This window comes from Protopterus annectens, chromosome 14.part0 (genome assembly GCF_019279795.1).
Source record: "Protopterus annectens isolate FY-2018-M chromosome 14.part0, PAN1.0, whole genome shotgun sequence".
NCBI lineage: Eukaryota > Metazoa > Chordata > Ceratodontiformes > Protopteridae > Protopterus > Protopterus annectens.
In genome coordinates this window covers 913,196,337-913,218,469 of record NC_056748.1, presented here as the reverse complement: position 1 = coordinate 913,218,469, position 22,133 = coordinate 913,196,337, and the positions used below count along the sequence as shown (strand labels likewise).

Genomic DNA, 22,133 nt, shown 5'->3' with positions numbered 1-22,133 from the left:
CCACTTTTATCATTGAAATATCTGTAGTGCGTTATATCACTCCATATAATTTGTGTTTGTGAATACACTTATTGTAGTGATGGAAGGTAAGAGAGAAACTGCAGTTGGAGTGGGAGGAGGTGATGGAACACAAGGTGGTATGAATTTTCTTCCACGTCCTTTCTTCACAGGCTGTTCCAATGTCTGAGGCATGTAATGCAAGTAAACTCTGGCCCATGGGCACTTTGATGCTCACCGTCTTATTAGAGCATAGTCCTGAAATAGGCGATGTTAATGTCTGCTTATTATCAGGACTACAGTATCTTTGCCAACAGTGCCACCAGAATCTCTATATAGTTGACACGAATATGGAAAAGAATTGGTAGCTGGGCACAGACTACTTTGGGACCATTGACATAAATATCTGCCCCCATATTCCATCTTTGATCTTTGAGGGTAACTCGTTATGAAAGCTTTCATAAGGAGGGACACTGTGCCTTTTTATGAATTCCTTCAAAAGGAGGGACACTGTCATGAACTGCTCAAGCCTCCTGGTCCACAAAAGAGGCATTAAAGGTTACTGAAACTGGTACATATGCTGCTTATAATTTTCTTTATAACGGCTGTACAAGTTGGAACAGATGCAGAAAACCGCTCTGCCAGAGCTGCATGCCAGTTCCACTCTCAGCTGTTAAGGCTAAATAGGTAAAAAAGCACTTGGGGGACTTTGGACATTTGGGGGACATAGGTTGACAAACTATTTTGGGCTTTTCTTTTGCTACTTGAGTGCTTAGAAGTCTTCCGTCTAAAGCTTGGAGAAGATTTGTAGGATTATGCATAACTCACTTTGAAATCACATCACCTTATTTATTGAATGGCGCTCTTGGATGAGGATTATCTTTTAAGGACCCCCCCAATAAAAAAAAACAAAAAAAATGGTTGGAATGCAGAAAGGCTTGATATAGTTCATTGAGGGGAAGACGCACTGAGGTTGCTACTCTTTAAAAGCAGACATTGCTGGTCATACTTGGAGGCAGAACATCTACAGTATTAAATTTTTCATCAAGATATGTGGAATTCATTAATTATTTTTCTTCAGCCTCCTTGCTTGTCAGGAAGGGCAAACAGTTTCTACAAGGTGTCTTTCGTACCTGCAGACTCGAGCTTTTATATTAGAGAGCCAATTAAGCATGCATGACCCAGTGTTGCAGAGGAACCTTGGTATCCATGGCTTGTGTTAGTTTAAGACCTATTATAGGCAGAGAAAATAACCTAGAGTTGATTTTCAGGATTCTTGGCTGGAACAGATTGTTCTCGGATGGTTTTTGCAAAAGGTAATTTTTCTTTTGTAAGACCGTGATCTTTGCCTCCAGGCAGCAAAAATTGCACTTGGTTTCTGCACCCTTTTAAAGGCATGGCACAATTTCCTCCTTTATTGTCAGGTTCATAGCTAGGTACTAGGCTATCGGCTCTAGGGCCTTATAAGCCTAGCCAAAAAGGTACCCTGGCTTTTGCCACCTAAGAAAATTATTTTCCTGTGCCACTGTCGAGCAGAGCCGCTGAAGTGATCCCTGGGGTGAATTTCCTATTTCCCATCCAAACATAAAGATTTTTCTTGAGTGCTAATGAGGAGCTGTGTTTGATATAGATAGGTAGTTTATTCCAGAGTATGGGACGTTTCTGGGACAGGAATCTATCCCTCCGGCATGTTCTGTTTATTGTGGTGACAAGATTTAGGTCCCTAGAGCGTGTAGCTCTGTGGGATTGAGATCTCTAAGTGGAGCATGTCCCAACAGCTCTGGGTTTGACATAGCTTTGTATGTTAGGCAGAGATCTCCTCTGAGAGGGCGATATGCGACGGAGTAATGCTGGAGTTTTTTTGAGACTGTCTGCGTAGGGCATCTGTTTGAGGACTGTAATCCTCTTTGTGAGGTATTTCTGTGGCCTTTCCAGTTGTAGATGTCTCCTGAGGTACATACCAAAAGGGGCGTTGTACTCTATAATGGGTCTAATGAGTGATGAGTAGAGGGGAACAATGACCTCTTTATTTCTGGGTGAGAAACCTTTTGTGATGAGGTGTCACGTAGGATTTCTTGACTACTGTGGTGATGTGATTATCATAGGAGAGACTACTTTCCGCCTTTGTCCCAAGGTCTCTTATCACACTTTCGGTGTTAAGTATGCTACCACCTATGTTGTAGTTCATGGGTACAGAGTTTTTACCAAAGGGGATGACAATGCACTTCTTGGCATTCAGCTTGAGGCCATGGCTTTGACACTAGGCATGTCTCAGTAAGGCCCTTTTGTAGGATGTCCACATCGTTAGGAGTTTCGATTATGGCTCCTAGTTTGCAGTCATCTGCAAACTTGGTTAGCCAAAGACCTTCTGTGTTAGCCTGTACTTCAGAGAAGTAGGTAACAAACAGGAGAGGACCCAGGACTGAACCCTGTGGTACTCCACTTGTCATTGGTCTGACGTCGGATTTGGAGTCTGCTAATTTCAGTGTGGGTTCTATTAGTGAGCTAGTTGGCAACCCATCTTGTGACATAGGGATTTATACCTAGTTTTGTGAGTTTATCTATAATTCCAGAGTGGGGGATGGTGTTGAAAGCCTTGGCAAGATCTAGATAGGCTGTGTGAACCACCTTACCCTTATCTACAGCTTTGGTGACTGCTTCAAAGAAGTCCATCAGGTTTAGGAGAAATTGTCTGCCTTTTACAAACCCTAGCTGGATGGGGTCCAGAGTTTGGAGATTACCTGTGTCTTTGTTATAAGTTCCATGATGATACGTTCCATGGCCTTGCAGACAAGGTTCGTCAGGCTAATGGAGTGGTAGTTCCCGGGGTCCGTGGTGGCTCCCCCCTTGTGAAGTGGGATAACCGTCGCTGTGTGCCATTTAGCGGGCACAAAGCCTGAGGTGAGGCTATGATTGAACATGGTACTTAGGTGGGGTGCCAGTTCGTTCTTTAGTTAGTGTAGAATGCAGCCTGGGATGTTGTCTGGTCCCATGGATGCTGTGTTCTTGGCTTTGGAGAGTGTGGTTTTTACCTGTGCAGCCGTGATTACAGGAACTTTGCATTTTTCCGGTATAGAGGTGGGCCCTTTAGGGGATGAGAGGGGTGTAAAGTTAGCACTGAACCTATCTGCCAGGTGTTTGGCAATATCAGTTGGGTCTGTATAGTTAGTGACATTGTGCTGTAACTCTGAGCAGATCTGAGTGTTGCCATTGCGATTCTTGACGTAGCTATAGAATGCTTTGTGGTTGTCATTAGAATCAGTGGCGATTTTTGTTTTCATAACTAGCTTTGGAGGATTTATCAGGATCATACCTTTTTACTGAGGCAGACCAGGGAGCTCCTTCACACGTGGGATTTTACTCTCTTTTCAACAGTTTCTTCCTTCTGTTGTACAGTTTGTTTATGGCAGGGGACCACCAGATTGGCTTCCTTTTTTGGAGGATAGCATCTTGGTTCTGTTTGGGATAGCACAATCCATGCAGTCATGCAAGTGCTTAAAGTGCAATTGTGTAGGGTTCTGTAGTCGTAACTGTCCTGTGTCAGGACTTCTAATTGCCAATATTTGCCTCTTACGTTTGTAGATCTTTGTTTATATTTAAACTAGAGTGATTTATTTGACTTCTTGATAATCTTAAATATATTTTTTTAGTAGATGTTTTTTTTTGTTGGTAGTATTTATCTCCGATATTAAAAATGCTTATTGGTATTACTTGGTTATCTTGCCAAACTGTGGCCACGTGTCTATACTCGTCCTTTCTCAGAGATTAACTCCAAAGTTGTTAAATATTAATTTTGATTCTAAGTACTTCTGTGTGTGTACTGGGGAAGTCTATGGTTATGGATGAGAAGAGAAATTATCTTCTGTGGTTCAGATATTTAATGTTCTGTTATAAACAAATCCCATGAATGAACCCTGAGGATTTGTCTGAGGTGGTAATTGCCACTCTTTTCAATTGAGTTTTTTTAGCTCCAGCCTAAATTTCATGGAAATCTTAACTGTACGTTGAACTCCTTTTGGGACAGTTTCATACCCTTTTTCTATGTTAACTAGCAGAGGAGCTTGTTGCTCTCTTTTTGTACAGTAAACTCAGTTAACCAGCAGCCATGGGGATTTGCAGATCCCAGATAACTGTAGTTTCTGGTTGCTTGAGAGTTGCTTTTAAAAATAGCCCTGACTAATACTGTACCTTATATTATCTGTTTGGTTTGACTTGTTCTCTTGTTGAAGAAAGAGGGAATTTATTCCCATCTTCCTTTTTAAAACTCTAAAAATGTAAGGTATGTTTCTGCGGGGGGTGGCAACATAAGAAAATTGTACTGTAATTCTGTAATTAGATTTATTTATTTTTTTGCTGGTTGCTTCTGTTTTGGTTAACTGAGAGTTAACTGTACATTTACTCTTTTATTGACCCCCCCCCCCCAATGCATGCTTTACCAAATGCACCTTTCTTTCCTACATATTTTACCTTCGAGCGTGCCCTACTTTGAAGAAGGGGGAGTTGTTACATTGCCATTGAGGTCAAGAATCAGTCCTGTGGCCAGCCCTTTGCTGTAGTATTTTGAGATCTACCAACCGTATTCTGCTGAGCGAGTTGCACACGGGTCTTTAAAATGGGCTAGAGCTCTAGCGATCATATCCCTAGCAACGTTTACCTGAAACCTAGCGTTAAGATTGCTGGAACTCTAGTCCATTTCAAAGACTCTACTAAGGTATCTGAATAACCCTATTAATTTTTTATTAACGTGATAAGCTAGACATTGAGTGTGCAGAGGGTTAAGCAGCGAGAGAGAATAGGAGCTGACATGTTGAACCTCGGGGAGAATTAAAACATCATTGATGAAGAAACTGGCAAAGTCTGTGGTCTACAGTAAACCTTCAGTACTTTCATACCCCTTAACTAAAAATTTCCCTGAAGTTGTCTTCAGTAGCCATGTAAGGAATGAGTCAAATGGACCCTTCAGGTACTTAGCCGTAGTGGACATGTCTCTTAGTTGAAGTAACAGACAGATGAATGAGTTCTAAGTTTCAGAAATTCAGACATTAATGGATGTTCTTTGTGTTTCACTGTTGCAGTCATCACATTTGGGTTATTTGCCTGCAGGTAGCCCTCAGCCAGCCTGAATACCAGAGTCTTGGATTCGTGCGTCGGATGCGGTCTCTTTTTCCATGACGTCAGGTCATCAGGGGTATAAAACATGCAGCCGATGCCATTACATCAGTCTTTCTTGCTGTGCGGTGCCCGAAGCAGAAATATTTCTCAAGTGCATGTCGGCTGACTCCTGAAATTTTCATTTTCGAGTTTCAGAACCGAAGTCTTCAAAAAAGCTAAGTTAACCCCATTGGAGATCCCTTTTCTTGCTTTTAAACCGATGTCCGTAAAAGTTAACAGTGGAAAGCAAATACCTCAAAGATTTTCATTCGTACTGCATTCCTTGCTTAGGCCCAGACCACAAAGTCCCTCGCTGTCGGTTTTGTCTTGTTCAACCCACGAACTATTCGTCGTCTGGCTATATTTGCAGCAAATTATTTTGGTACTGTGTATAACTGTCCAGAAGTGGCTTCAGTAAGCCATCCGACTACCGATATTACGAAAAAACGCAAGTATAAAGGCAGACCGCATAGGTCCAAAACTGCCGACGACGCTTCCGTTAAGCTAGTCGCCAGTCCCCTGGTACTCGGGCGCTTTCGCAGCCCCTGATACCCACTACTTCAGATTCGCAGGCCTCTCTCAGACCCATTCTGAGTCTGGTATGCCACGAGATGCTTCGACTATGGAACCTGCGGATGTCTCTACCTTGGATGGGTCTGGAGCCGCTGTGTAGGCATTGGCTTCTGAGGGTATATTCAGGCCTACAGACTTGCATTTTAAACCAATGCCATCTTCTTCATCTAGGCCTAAAACTCAACCCACGCCTAGAAAACCCGAAGTCCAGACTGCATGCTGAGGCCCATATTCCTAAAAAACAAATGCTTAGAATGGCTGAAGACCTTATTACCATAATTAGGGGAAGCCAGCCTTCCCCCTGTAAGAGACCTAGAACTGTTTTTCCTTCTGATTCTTCTGATCAGGAATCTGATATTTCTGTTTCTTCTGATTACCAGGATTTTCCCTTTCCTACCTATGAGGATTCTGATGCAGAGGATTCCATTCCCTCTGCTTCCCCTCCAGAAGATTTTTCTTTTGGTGAAACCTTGCACACTCTTAGGGAGCTTTTCCGCTGGGAAAGCCAGGATTACTCTGACTGCAAAAAGAAGCTTAGGGAATTCTTGCTCCTTCCTCAACACAGGCCTTTAGCCTATCCCTCCTGTTCTGGACGTTGTAGATGATGCTTTCTTAGAATCTAACCTTTCCCCAGACACTTTACCTCCAGCTCCCAGAAAACCTGACAGATAAGAGTACCTGCCTCTCTCAAGTTCCTCTTTAAGAATAATACTGCGGGCCCAGAGACCATTTCCGAAGGACCAAAGGGCATTAAGGCTACTGCTGCCAAAAATCCTACCCCTTCTGATAGAGAATCTAGAGCCTTGGACAGAATGGGGTAAGAAGGTATACACTTCTGCTACTTTGGCCATTAGGGCTTTAAATTGCTAGTTTCATATGTTCAAGTATCAGCAGCATATTATTGGACTACTTAAACAGAAAATTATGTTGATTCCTGACTGTGCTGAACACAAAGAATTACAGGATTTAATGCATTCTGCTGCACAAGTTGGTAAACATACTTTGCAGTGTGGTTTTGATTCTTTAGAAGCATCTTGCATGGCTGCTGTCACTGGGTCTGTACTTAGAAGGCATGCTTGGCTTAAGAAGTAAAACTTGCCAGATCATGTTAAAGCTAAATTACTGGATGCTCCCTTAAACCAAGACCACCTCTTTGGCAACAAAGCAGACTAAGTACTCAAAAAGATGGAGGAAAAAGATAAAGCTATGCAAACTGTTAACGAATTCCTGCAAGTACAGCCTCCCAAATTTAGTAGGCATTGGCCTTCAAAGAATTGGTCCTTTCCAGTCTCTTCCAGGACTTCAGTCCAAACCCAGGAGCAGTAGACCCACCTAGATTACAGTCTCAGGCTATGCACAGGACTAAGCAGTGGGTGGCTCCCACTTACAAAGCAGGGAGTAGTAAGACTCCCCCTTACGGAAAAATGGCACAATGACTTAACCTTAATTCTTCCAAACCCTGCTCAGCTGCCTGCTCCCTTAGGAGGAAAGCTCGCCCTGCATGCAAAAGCCAGGGAACTCATTCCCCAGGACAAATGGGTTTTGAATATAGTTTCCCAAGGATACAGATTCCATTTCTACACTCTACCAACCCCAAACGGTTGGTCAGACCTACCTCCAAATCAGTGAGCAGAGGCCCAACAGCAGGTTCTCACTCTTCTAAGTATCAGGGCTATTCAACCTGTCCTAGCGGAAGAAAAGGGGACAAGGTTTATTTCAAGACTTTTTCCTGCTACCCAGAAAAGACTGCTCCTGGCATCCTATCCTGGACCTCTCTGTTCTAAACACCTTTTTGGTAATCCCAGAATTCAGAATGCTAACACTTCAACCTCTACTTCCTATGCTAGGCAAAGATGCCTGGTTGGCAACCTTAGACTTAAAGGAAGCTTACCTGCACATTCCAATAAGGGAATCTTGCAGGAAATACTTACGCTTCAGGGCAGGCTCCATGCGCTATCAGTTTTCTGCACTTCACTTTGGCTTCTCTACTTCGCCTAGGATATTCACAAAGTGTCTAGCTCCAGCCATTGCATTTTGCAGGCATAGAGAAATTCAAATATACCCATACTTGGATGATTTTCTTATTCAGACAAGAACGCCTGGACTTGCTATTGAAACATCTGGCATTCGTAAAGAATGTTCTAACCTCTCTGGGGTAAACCATAAACGAAAATAAATCTCACCTAGTACCCTTCCAACAGATTGTATTCCTGGGAGCAAGCTTAAACACAACTTCCCAGATGGCTTTTCTAACTACAGAGAAACAAGTTTGACAACCTACTTCAAACTATTGGCCACAAAGACCCAGCTATCTGCAAGGGAAATTTTGCAAGCCCTGGGGTTCATGGTCTGTTGTATTCTACTAATTCCATATGCAAGACTACATATGAGGAAATTACAATGGTATCTAAAAAGCCTATGGTGTCAGCATTCTCAGGACTTGGAATCAGTGATTCCTGTCATTCCTTATATAAAGACAGAGTTCCTTTGGTGGGCAGAGGCCTGCTTACCACAAGGGCTCCCTTTCACTCTACCCCCTGCCACCCAAACCCTAACAGACGCATCAGACTATGCATGGGGGGCTCATTTGGCAGGGCAGTACATTCAGGGCAAATGGAACCTGAAACAGATGGATCTGCATATCAACCAAAAAGAAATGTTAGCTGTACAGAATTCCCTGACAGCCGGCAAAGACTGCATTCTTCCAGGTCAAGTATTGGTAAAGACAGACAACACCACAGTTATGTGGTACATAAACAAGCAGGGGGGAACCCACTCGCACCCTTTCTGCAGACTAGCCATGGCACTGTGGAACACAGCGTTGAGCTACCCAAGTGCACCTGCAAGCTCAATTCCTGCCAGGCAAGCTAAATTCACTGGCAGATGACCTAAGCAGAAATCTCATGGACACACATGAATGGAAACTGCAACCAAAAATATTCAACCTTTTGAGGAACAAATTGGGAACCCCAGAAGTAGAACTGTTTTCCTCCCGTCAGAACTACCAATTGGACAAATTCTGCACAAGATCTTCCCACAGCCAAGCTTGGAAAGTGGATGCCCTGTCCTTTACCTGGGAAAGCGTCTCAGTTTATGCCTTTCCAACTCTGCCTCTCCTCTCAAAGGTTCTGCAAAAGATCAAACAGGACAGGCCAAGGACAATAATGATTGCACCAGACTGGCCATGCCAGCACTGGTACCCCCTCTTGTATGGCACTACTGGAACCATGGCACCTGCCTCAGAACCCTTCCCTGCTGCCCCAGCAGACTGGCCAGATTCTGCACCCTCAGCTTCAAACCCTGAACCTGCCAGCCTGGCTACTTCCTTGAGCTCTCCAATAGCTTCCCTCAGTAAGCAGGTGCTAGATATTCTGGAGGCTAGGAGGCCTAGTTCTAGAAAATCCTATGCTGAAAAGTGGAAAAGATACTGCTCCTGGAGCCAGACTTGGGATAGCCACAGCAGTGCCCAAGCTTATCTCATATTCTTCAATACTTAACAGAAATGCTCCACAAGGGCCTATCCTTCTCATCAATTAAAATTCATGCCTTTGCCATTTCTGCACATTATAATACTGAGCCACCCCTCTTTTCTCACTCCTGGCTAAAGCATTTCCTTAAAGGGGCAAACACTTGACCCCCCCCCCCCAGGAGAGCCCATACTCCAGCCTGGGACCTTAACTTTCTATTGGAAAAGCTAACTCTCCCTCCCTTTGAGCCAGCTGTAACCGCAGAATAGAAATTCCTTTTTTGGAAAACTGCTTTCCTTTTAGCCATCACTTCAGCAAGAAGAGTGTTTGAATTACAGGCCCTTATGGCAGTGGAACCCTTCATTATCTTCCACGCAGACAGGGTTTCCCACAGGGCTAAACCTTCCTTTATGCCCAAGGTGGTGTCTAGTGTGGCCCTAAATCAGTCCATTCATTTGCCCATTTTTTTTCCCTAATCCACAAAACAAAGGTGAACGAATACTGCACACTCTGGGCATGCACAGACAACTTCAATTTTATTTGGACAGGACTAAGCCTCTTAGAAAATCCTAACAGCTGCTAGTTGGCTTTGCTGCAGTGGCAGAGGTGAAGGCCATTTCAAAGCAAACCATTTCTAAATGGATAGCCCATTGCATTCATTTCTGCTATAAGCACCATGGAAAACGAGATCACATTCCACCAGGGCTGCATCTACCTCTACAGCCTTTCTCAGAGGAGTCCCTACCAGGGACATCCTAGAAGCTGTTACCTGGAGGTCTGTGCATACCTTCACCAAGCATTACCACTTGCCTATTTTTTTTAAATCCACAGATTGTTTTGTCACTGTAGTCTTACAGGGCTTAGTAGCTGGTCCTATTGCTTTCTAACTTCATCCTCCCTTCCTTAGCTTTGGGAATCAACCCAAATGTGATGACTGCAACAGTGAAACACGAAGAACATAGTACACTTGTGTGCACTTACCATAAATGTAAATGTTGGAGTGTATTCACTGTTGCAGTCCTGGTTACCCTCCCTCCAGCCCCCTGACTTCTTTTGGCTCTACCTTTCCTTCTTTGATGCATTTAATTTTTCTGGTGTATTTGCTTTTTTGTTGGAAGTGTAACATAACATATAATTGCTTCCCGTTGGGGGGCACCTGACATCTGGGGCAAGGAAAACTGATGTAATGGCGTCGGCTGCATGTTTTATACCACTGACGACCTGACATCATGGAAGAAGAGACTGCATTCGATGGAGGAATCCAAGACTGGTATTCAGGCCGACTGAGGGCTACCTGCAGTCAGATAACCCAAATGTGATGACTGCAACAGTGAATACACTCTAACATCTACATTTATGGTAAGTGTACTTTTCTGTACTATACTTAATCTTTAATAAAGAAACCGTCCTGTTATACTAATACCTAAGGTGCATTAGTTATGGCTCTGAGTTGGCTGGTTACCTGTTGGTTATTTCTGTACCTGTTTAGTGGTGACAGTTTTTAAATATATCTGATGGTGTTGTGTTTTCTTTTGTGAAGTTGTAATCTCCTTGGATGCAGTAATTCAGGAGGAGCACACAGCCGTTTTTATAGGTTCATACTAGGCTATCTGCCCTAGGGCATTTATAAGCCTAGCCTGAGTGTGTTTGGCTTTCGCCACCCATTTTAAATTAATTTTGCTATGCCCTTTTTCGAGGTTAGTATACTGTGCCTCTTTCTAACAGTGACACAGAAGTGATACCCGGGGTAAACCTACGATCCCCCATCCACTCATCAAGATTCCTCTTGAAGAGAGTCAATGAGGGACTCTGCCTAGCCTGGACTGGGATTTTATCCCAGAGTGAAGGGAGCCTCTGGGTTATGAATCTGTCCCTCCAGCATGTCCTATTTATTTCAGTGCTGAGGTTCAAGTCTCTCGAGCGCGTAGCTCGATGGGATTTGGATTTTCTGAGGTGCAGCATGTCCATTCATTCCGGATTGGACATGGCTTTATACGTCAGGCACAGATCGCATCTGAGCAGGCGGTATGCCACTGAGTAGAGCTGGAGTTTCTTTAACTGGGCAGCATATGGCATCTGTTTGAGCCCTTTGATCCTCTTGGTGAGGTACGTTTGGAGTCTTTCCAGTTGCTTCAGGTGTCTGGTAAGGTACATCCCAAAAGGGGCATTGTACTCAATTACGGGCCTGATGAGGGATGAGTAAAGAGGCACGATGACCTCCCCTGATGAAGATGTGAATCCCTTCATGATTAGGTGGGCTATATAAAATGTTTTTCTAACTACTTTGGCCACGTGGTTGTCAAATGAAAGATTGCTATCAACTTGGGTCCCCAGGTCCCTAATTACTTCCGTACTTAATGGATTACCACCTATGTGGTAATTTGTGGGCACTTTGTTTTTGCCAAAGGGGATGACTATACACTTTTTGGCGTTTAGCTTGAGGCCATGGCTCTGGCACCAGTTGTCTGTTTCTATGAGGCCCTTTTGGAGGATGCTTGTGTCTGCTGGAGAGTCTATTATGGTGCCCAGTTTGCAGTCATCTGCGAACTTGGTCAGCCACAGTCCTTCTGTGTTGGCCTGTACCTCCGAGAAATATACACCGAACAAGAGAGGTCCCAGGACTGAGCCTTGTGGGATGCCACTTGTAACTGGTTTGGAGTCTGACATGGCTCCAGCAATTCTAACCATGTGGGTTCTGTCCTTGAGCCAGCTTGCAGCCCATCTAGTGACATAGGGGTTTATATTTAAGTTGGTGTGCTTATCTATAATGCCCGAGTGGGGTATTGTATCGAAGGCTTTTGCGAGGTCCATGTAGGCTGTGTGGACCACCTTCCCCTCGTCAATGGCCTTGGTGACTGTTTCAAAGAAATCGACCATGTTTAAGAGGCAGGATCTGCCCTTAACAAAGCCGAACTGGGTAGGATCCAGTGTCTGTAGGTCCCCAATATCTTTATTTATGAGGTCCATGATGATCCTTTCCATAGCTTTGCAGACCAAGCTAGTCAGGCTTATGGGGCGATAGTTTCCAGGATCCGTTGAGGCACCACCTTTGTGGAGAGGGACCACTGTTGCTGTACGCCATTCTTTGGGTACATATCCTGTGGTAAGGCTGAGATTGAACAGTAGTTTTATGTTTAGGTTTAGCTCTTCTTGGAGTTCATGTAGGACGCAGCCCGGGACACCGTCTGGTCCCATTGATGCTGTGTTTTTTGCTTTGGAGAGGGCGGCTCTTACCTGAGCATCTGAGATGTCAGGGGGGCAGCACTCTGCTGTGATAGATATTTGCCCTTTTGGTGGGGGGGGGGAGAAGTTTGCGCTGAACCTGTCAGCTAGGATGTTGCAATGTCTGTGGGTTCGGTGTATTTTTTGTCCTTTTGGACTAATTCTGAGCATATCTGGGAATTCCCACCCAGGTTCATAACATAACTAAAGAAAGCCTTGTGATTATCCTTAGTGTCCTGTGCAATTTTTCTCTCGAAGCTGGCATTAGATGATTTTATGAGTGCCCATAGTTTTTTTGCTAACACTGATCAGAGATGCCTTCCCTTTTTGGGATTTTGCTTTATCATGTAGTAGCTTTCTCCTTCTATTGTATAGTTTGTTTATGGCTGGGGTCCACCAGACAGGACGTCTGCCTTTGGAGGATTGGGTCTTGGTTTTATTTTGGATTGCATGATCCATGCATTCCTGAAGGTGTTCATAGAAGGCGTTTATAAAGGATTCTGCGGTCTGGGCCATATTTTCCACAGGCCTGGGGGCTTTGAAGGATTACACCTCGGTTTTGAGGAGTGTGAAATTTGCTTTAGAGAAGTTTTTCACTGTGGTTTTCTGTGCAGGGGGTGGGGTCGGGATGTGAATCTCCAGTGAGATTAGTTTATGGTCTGATCTTACCAGTGAGGGATACACTTCTGGTCTGGAGCATAGAGTCCCCATGTTGGTGATGATCAGGTCCTGTATGTTTTCCCCTCTTGTGGGAGTGGTAACAAGTTGTTCCATAGCATTTGAGTTTATAAATTCTAGGAACCTTTGAGCCAGGGTGTTGGAGCTAGAGTAATGCTCCCAGTCTATGTTTGGGTAGTTGAAGTCGCCCAATATAATGGTGTTTGAAGAGACCTTCATATTTTCCAGTGTTCTCAGGAAGGCCGAGTGGGCTTCTGGGTTTGGGAGGGTGGTCTGTAACAGGCTATAAACTGGAAGGCAGTTTTATCCACTGTTAGTTGCACATGGATAGTCTCTGATGCTTTGTGCTGTGCCACCAACCTGGAGGTGTGGGTATCTTTGACGAATATTGATACTCCCCCTCCTTTTCTGGTTCGGTCCAAGTTTTGGGGCCGAAAAGCATGGTATGAGGTATAATCTGGTAGTGCTGGGGTGCTCTTGGGAGCCTTGAACCAGGTTTCTATTACTGCACAGATATCGATGTTCTCCATGCTAAGGAGAGTTTCGAGTGCGTGCATCTTGAGGTTTAGACTTCTGGCGTTGAGTAGCATTACTCTTGGTTTCTTATCCCTTGCGATACCTATGGAGGTGGGTTTGTCTTTTGAGCCTTGCCTAAAAAAGGCACCATGGAGGTAGCAAGAGCCTTTGCCAATATCCGAACGCCCAGGGGTGACAGGTGCAAACCATCCCTAGCGAAACATCGTGGCTTGTCGAGCATGTCATCCCAGGCTGACAGGCATTGGATCCCCTTTGAATGACATCAATACTTAAGCCAATTGTTGAAATTAATCATCTTGTCTTCATATTGTGGCATCATTCTTGGTGAGGGTAAGATGCTACTCAAGGTCAGGGTCATACCGGCCTGGGCTACATGCTCAGAGAGCTCCTCTGTCTCTTTTCATGTAGTCCAGGGAGGTACGTCTCAGGTCATTCACACCAGCATGGACAATGACGGAGTCATATTTGTACTTGCCTTGGAGTGACCTGAGTGCTTGTGTTATGTGGCGGATCCTAGCGCCCGACAGGCAGCTCACCGTGACCTTCTCCTTGTTCAGCCTGGTGAGCGGGACGTCAGTGTGCCTGACGATAGTCACCTATTAAAAGTGTATCAGGTGTGTTTAGCCTTAAGGGCTGTGACTGTTCGGCACACTGGCTTTGTGAGCTATGTGTTGCACGTGTTTTGTTTTGGGGTAGCGGTTGCTTGGGTGTCTGCTTTGGATGTCTCTGCTGCTTAGGCAGATTTTAATTTAGAGCCTCCGAGTATGTTTTTGTGTGTTTGTGTTTGGTTTGCTGTCCTGGTAGGTCTATGTGAGACTGGAATTGTAGTGAGTGTGGTTTCCTTCTCCTCCTGACTGGTTACGCCAGTACTGAGTTGAGAGAGCTTAGCCTCCAGTTTGGCTATATGGTTGCATCTCTCACATGTGTTGGAATTTGTTGGGAGGAGGAGAGGGTTGTCTGTGTACATGAGGCAGTTGTAACATTGCCTCAAGATTCCCAGATTCACCAGCTGGACCGGAGAGGAGATTGACAACTGACCTTTGGACATGCTAGAATAGTATTGAGAATTCCTTTATAATTGAAAAAAAGGGCCAGTGGGGAACAAGGTACTCAAGGGGAGTTTGTGAGGGTGTAGTGCTTTTAATTTTTTAGTGCTGACTTGTATAATTGCTTTGGTGAGCAAGTGCCAGGTAACTTAAATGCAATGTGTTACAGGTAACTTAAATGCAAAAACGACGGACAGTAACTTTCTTTCAAGTGAAACAAGGAAATAAGTACAGTAAGCAATGCAGATATCACTAGGGATCCACAGAAGCGCTGAAAAGCCGCGTTTTAGGTGGAATTAGCGTTTCAAGGAAATAACCAGCAAACAAGCATACAAACAAAGCTAGTTTCAGCAGGCCTGGGTCTAGTCTATGCTACAGCAAACAAGGTGTACCAATTTCAGTAAGAAACAGTTCAAATATGCAGGCACTATAAGCCTTTAACCAGAAGTTCCCAGCTCAGAAGGGCAGAGTCCAGCCTCTCCTCCCACAAGAGTGCAGACCACGAACCTTCTTAATGTAAAATAACTGGCCTGAAGCCCAAGTGCTTAAACCAGTACTAATACACTTTTAGAATAACAGACACTGAGCCCTCAATCAGCAGTTCCCAACTTAGAAGGATGTAAGCTACCTGGCCTTGTCGATGAAAGTGGGGAAACAGTTAAAAGGAATTTTAAATGAATTATCATGTTTATGCCAACAGACAATTCATTTGTGACTCTGTTAATTGTAGCCTTGTATCACTCTTAAGAGCAGTGAAAACTTTTATTTAATTTTGCCTGTTAATCATGTACATTACAGCATGTTTTTTTCATTCCTTGTGTATCACTAAGACCTCCATATTGGGTCATGGGTGATATCGAAAAGCAGGGTTTCAACGAAAAGTGTTAATTCACAACTTGTTTTAGCAGCATACATTTATAGCAAACGCAGGATGTTCTTATTTCTTGGGAAATGCTTGACTTGACAGTACAGTTATGTACAATACACACTTTCCTGTGTCGTCTCAGCACTTGACTTTTTTTAATGATTTGTTACGTAATGTAGTTTGGAATTATGAAAAAAAGTGAAAGGCAGATTGAATACAACTCCTTATGCTGACACAAATGATTATGTAGCAAGTGATATATAGTTGGACAAAAGGATCAGGTGCTTGCTTAGTGGAGCTGTGTGGTTATTTCCTATTGAAGAACCTAGCGACACATGGATTATTTTTTGTAATTATACTGGTCCAACCTGAGTGCTAAGAAGACCTGTACAAAGCTCTTTCTAAGGCACGCGTCTTGGGGAAGTAACTTAGACAGGGACTGATTATCTTGCATACAGCAGTTGTGTAGTTTCAGTTTGAGAAAGACAAGTGCGTGTCTTTTTTGGAGGAAAAGGGAGGTATTCAGCATTGTTGGGCAGTATGCTGTTAGGTGCTGTGAGTCTTGGGTTAAGTCTAGGTCTGTGGAGTTGCAGTCCGGTAATCAGATGGTATAGTAAACATGACAGATGTTACTAACTATAGACATTGTTGCCTTGTAAGCTGTGACAGCTGATCTCCTATTTCTATGTTGCAGTATTCATAACATGAGGGACTCCCTGCCTCTGCGACCCGAACATCCAGCCAGTGTACCAAAGACTAACTGTTGCAAGGTGCATGGCTCGTGCTGACTTGCACCTTAAAAGTGATGTCTGCATGTACTATCCTCAGAACTTCACTTCTGCCAGTCCGAATGCAGTCTTCTCCTGTTTGATAGCTAAGTGGTTGTTGTTTCAGATAAGTGCCCTCTTGGGAATTTGTTTTTCTTGCTATTGCATGTTTTCTGAGGTTAATGTCATCCAAGAAAGGCAAGTGCCATTGTGGAAGACAAATTCCACATAAAGGACTGAAATTTCTGTCTTTTCTGTCTGGGGGTCTGCTCACAATATAAGGCTTGCGAGATTTGTCAGGCATTTGTCCTAAGACACACTGCAGTTGTCTTTCTGCCCTGAACATCTACCTGAGAATCAGAGACTCAAGCAACTAGCGCTTGCAATGGAGGGTGCGTCCGGTCCATCCGGTCAGCCTCCAAAGAAAAACTGAACCCAGACGTCCCTCTCAAGGTCAGTGAAGGCCCAGAGATCCATTCATTGCTTGGATGTTCATTCCACATTGCTGCAGTCCTAACCATTGGGGTAGTCCGCTGTCCAGTCGGCCCGAATACCAAAGTATATGGCTGACGTCGGTCAAGGCGCATTAGACTGATGTCAGGACGTCAGGGTACTAATGCGCATGACCGACGTCATATCCCCAGTCTTTTTTGCCGCATGTTCCGATGCAGAAGCAGTTTTGCGAGTGCAGGTTGGCGTTCTGAAATTTTCTGAAGTCGGAGTTTCAGACCGAATCAAAGTTGGCTAAGTACCCCGTTGGGGAACATTTTGGTTTTTCTTGCCTCAGTATTTAACCGGATGTCAGAAAAGTGAATAACTGTATTTCTTGTGGGAAACAGATACCTCATAGGGATTATCATACTTTGTGTATACCTTGTTTAGGGCCTGAGCACGACGTTGTTGGATGCCGCTCTTGTGCTAGATTTAACAAACGCACTATTAAGAGAAGGTTAGACTGTGCCAGGTTAGTGTTTGGGAAGCGTTGTAATTATAAAATGCCGTCGGATGCTCCGACGCCCGCTTCGTCCAAAAAGCGCAAGGACAAAGCAGCAAAGCCTAGGGTTGAAGAACCGGCAGTCCCGGACGTCGGTTCTTTAGAAGGCTTAGTGGAGCCAGAAGTTTTGCCAGGAGTTTCTGGGGAGTCTCAGGCAGAGACTTTACTGTTACAGGATGTGCCCTCTCAGGAGGTAGGCCAGGCTGAGGGACTTCTCAGGTAACTGTTCTTCCCTCTCTTCCTAAGGTAGTTAGAGCCTCTCCTTCTGTTTCCAAGACTTCTTTGAGAGGTAGGCCAAGTTTAGCTTCAGTGGGGGCTTCTCCTAGCGCTTCAGGTTCTGTGCCTAAGAAACATATGCTTAAAATGGCAGAGGATTTGATTACTATGATTAGAGGTTCTATGCCCCCTCCTGATAAGAGGCCTAGGGTGGAGCCTGAGTTTGAGAGTTTTGAACAGTGTTCAGAGGCTTCTGAGTCTTCGGCTGAAGAATTGCAGGAGTTTCCTCATTATTCTGATTCTGATGTGGATGATTCCACTCCTTCAGCTTCCCCTCCTGAGGATTTTTCATTTTCAGAGACTCTGCATTCCATGAGGGAGCATTTTAAATGGGAAGGCCAAGATTTCTCTGATTCCAGGAAGAGGCTTAGGGAATTTTTGTTTCTACCCCAGCATAGGCCCTTAGCTATACCTCCTGTGTTGAATGTGGTGGAAGATGTTTTTGCAGAGGCTTCCCTGAACCCTGATTCTTTGCCTCCTGCCCCTGTTAAACCTGATAGGTACTATAGGGTGCCTGAAGCTCATAAGTATCTTTTAAGAGTCCTAGGGCAGACCCAGAAATTGTTTCTCAGGGGCCTAAGGGTGTTAAGGCCTCGGTTGTTAAAAATCCTGTTCCCTCTGATAAAGAGGCAAGGGCTTTGGATAGATGGGGAAAGAAAGTGTATACTTCTTCCACTTTAGCCATGAGGCGTTGAATTGTCAGTTTCACATGCTAAAATATCAAAATTATCTCCTTTCACAATTGAAATCTAAGGTGGATGCTCTGGCGGAAGGTATTGAGTGTAAAGAGTTGCTGGATTTAGTTCATGTGTCTGAACAAGTGGGTAAGCATTCTTTGCAATGTGGTTTTGATGCTGTGCAGGCCTCCTCGAGGGTGGCTGCCACTGGTTCTGTTCTTCGCAGGCACGCTTGGTTGAGGGATCAGAATTTAGCTGAGCATGTTAAGACAAGGATTTTGGATGCTCCTTTACAGTCTGATGTGTTGTTTGGTTCGCCTGTGGAAGCAGTTTTAAAGAAAATGGAGGACAAGGCTAAATCTATGCAGACTGTTAAAGATTTTTGCAGGTGCAGCCTCCAAAGTTTAGCAGAAATTGGCCTACTAAGGGATGGACATATCCTGCTTATGATTCCCAGTCTAGGGGTAGGTCTAGACGTGGTAGGGGCAGAGCTCAAGGTTCTTTTAGGCCTAGAACAGGGAGTTCTCCTGCTCAGACTTCTGGTGAGGGCAGGGGTCAGTCCTTTCGTAAACAGACCCAATGACCTGCCTTTTCAGCTGCCAGTTCATTCTCGTCTGGCAGCTCCTTTGGGAGGAAGACTGTCTCTTTTCAAAGAAAATTGGGATTTAATTACTCAGGACAGATGGGTTTTGGATATCATTCACCACGGTTACAGGTTTTATTTCCATACCTTGCCCCCTTTCAAAGGCATGCCAGACGTTCCTCCTCCACAAAGGAAAGAGGCTCACAAGCAAATTTCTCTGTTACTCCAAATAGGGGCCATTCAGCCAGTCCCTATACCAGAAAGGGGCCTAGGATTTTATTCTCGCCTGTTCCTAGTACCAAAGAAGGGGAACACGTGGAGACCAATTTTGGATTTATCTATCCTCAACACTTATCTGGACATTCCCAAGTTCAAAATGTTGACGTTACAACAGCTTTTACCTCTCCTGGGCAAAGATCACTGGATGGTAACTTTAGATCTCAAGGAAGCTTACCTTCATGTGCCTATAAGACTAAGTTGCAGAAAGTATCTGCGTTTTCGAGCTGGAAATTCTCATTATCAGTTCTCTGCATTGCCCTTTGGCTTATCTACTGCCCAGAGTATTCACAAAGGTTCTGGCTCCAGTGATAGCTTACTTCAGGCTAAAAGGAATTCAAATCTATCCTTATTTGGACGACTGCCTGATTCTGGCTCAAGAAAAGGAAGACCTTCTACAGCATTTGGAATATGTCATAGCAGTGCTAAGATGCCTAGGGTATTCTGTGAACGAAATAAAGTCCAGTCTAGTACCCTCTCAAGACATGTGCTTTCTGGGTGTGAGACTGAATACAGCAGCCCAGATGGCCTTCTTAACCCCGGACAAACAAAAGAATCTTTCCAGTTACTTCCATCAATTATCTCTTCAGTCCGGGCTGACTGCAAGGACAGTCCTTCAAGCCTTAGGGTTCATGGCATCTTTTATTCTGGTGCTTCCCAATGCCAAACTGCATATGAGGAAGCTGCAATGGTATCTCAAGAATGTATGGACACAGCACTGCCAGGATTTGGACACTGTCATTCAAATAATACCTTGCATTCAAAAAGAATTTTTGTGGTGGGCTCAGGAATTTCACCTAAACAAGGGACTCTCTGTGACCCGGCCAGAGGCGAGTCAGATTTTAACGACAGATGCCTCGGACATTGCTTGGGAGCTCATCTAAATGGAAAGTGGATACAAGACAAGTGGCCTGCCAGACTTCAGCATCTACATATCAACATGAAGGAGATGTTAGCAGTCCAGTTTGCATTAATGGCTTTCAAGGAGTTACTTCTTCCAGGGCAGGTGTTGATTCTAACAGACAACACAACTGTCATGTGGTACATCAACAAACAAGGGGAACACATTCTTATCCTCTATGCAGGCAAGCAATGATTTTATGGGAAACTGCGCTCAGCTTGCAACTAACTCTACAGGCAAGGTTTCTGCCGGGAGCACAGAACTCCTTAGCAGATGTATTAAGCAGACAAATCATGGATCCCCACGAGTGGAAACTGGATCTTCATGTATTTCAGAAATTGACAGTGTCATGGGGAACTCCAGACATAGATCTGTTCGCTTCTCCACTAAACCACCAGCTGCCAAAGTTTTGCACAAAGGGTTTCATCACACAGCTTGGAAAGTGGATGCTCTTTCTTTCAGTTGGAAAAATCTTCATGTGTATGCCTTTCCACCTCTGCCTCTTCTTCCAAAGGTGCTCCTGAAGGTCAGACAAGACAAGCCAAGGATGATTTTAATAGCTCCAGATTGGCCTCGGCAACACTGGTACCCACTACTAAGGAGTCTGGTAAGGAAGCCTCCATGGCCTTTGCCTTTGATTCCACATCTGTTATCTCAGAAGGGCGGTCACCTGCTCAATGTCAAGCTTCACTCTCTTCATCTAACAGCCTGGCATATTCTGTTCTGAAGCACAGCAGGTCTCAACTTCCTCAACAAGTTTTAAATGTGATTATGGAAGCCAGAAGACCTAGTACAAGGAAGGTGTACGCAGAAAAATGGAAGAGATTTTTATTTTGGAGTGCAGCAAAGAATTTGGAGATTTCTGAGCCTAATTTGAGTGTGGCTCTTCAATATCTTACTGAGTTATTGGACAAAGGTTTGTCCTTCTCTTCCATTAAGATTCATGCTGCAGCAATTTCAGCTCACTATGATTGTGACCCACCATTGTTTTCGCATCCTTTGTTCAAGCAGTTTCTTAGAGGGGCAAAGAATATAAGACCCCACGTAGAGCTCCTACTCCTGCTTGGGATCTCAATTTTGTGTTGGAGAAACTTACTCTACAACCTTTTGAGCCTGCGGCTACTGCTGAATTGAAATACTTGTCATGGAAGACTGCTTTTTTGTTGGCTATTACTTCTGCAAGAAGGGTTTCTGAGTTGCAGGCCCTTATGGCAGTAGAGCCTTTTTTGATTTTCCATAAGGATAGGGTATCATTACGTACTAATCCTTCCTTTATGCCTAAGGTGGTTTCTAGTGTGGCTTTAAACCAAACTATTCATTTGCCTACCTTCTATGCAGATCCCCAAAATAAGGGGGAAAAGATTTTGCACACTTTAGATGTACATAGGCAGTTGCGTTATTATTTAAGCAGGACTAAGGATTTCAGGCAGTCTCAGCAGTTGTTTGTTTCTTTTGCTTTGAGTTCTCAGGGCAAGCCTGTGTCTAAGCAAACTATTTCTAAGTGGATTGGGTTTTGCATTTCATTTTGTTATTCCCATCATGGCAAGGAGATTCCAGCTGGGATTAGGCCTCATTCCACTAGGGCTACTGCCACTTCAACAGCATTTCTAAGGGGGGTGGCAACTAAGGATATTTTGGAGGCAGCTACTTGGAGTTCAGTGCATACTTTCTCTAAGCATTACCATCTTCCTCTCTACTCTAAATCTAGGGCTGGTTTTGCCACAGCTATTTTGCAAGGCATGTTGACAGCTCCTGCTTCCTTATGATTTGCCAGCCTCCCTTAACTCTGCTTTGGGATTCTACCCAATGGTTAGGACTGCAGCAGTGTGGAATGAAGAACATAGTACAGTTTTGTACCTACCAGTGGTTGTTGTTTCAGATAAGTGCCCTCTTGGGAATTTGTTTTTCTTGCTATTGCATGTTTTCTGAGGTTAATGTCATCCAAGAAAGGCAAGTGCCATTGTGGAAGACAAATTCCACATAAAGGACTGAAATTTCTGTCTTTTCTGTCTGGGGGTCTGCTCACAATATAAGGCTTGCGAGATTTGTCAGGCATTTGTCCTAAGACACACTGCAGTTGTCTTTCTGCCCTGAACATCTACCTGAGAATCAGAGACTCAAGC

General features: G+C 44.2%; 1 protein-coding gene across 1 annotated transcript in view; it reads left to right on the top strand.

Moving 5' to 3' along the window:
* The window catches only part of BTAF1 (B-TFIID TATA-box binding protein associated factor 1), a 3,603,226-nt gene that overhangs the window by 139,679 nt on the left and 3,441,414 nt on the right, over positions 1-22,133 (top strand). The gene's annotated exons all lie outside the window — the stretch shown is intronic.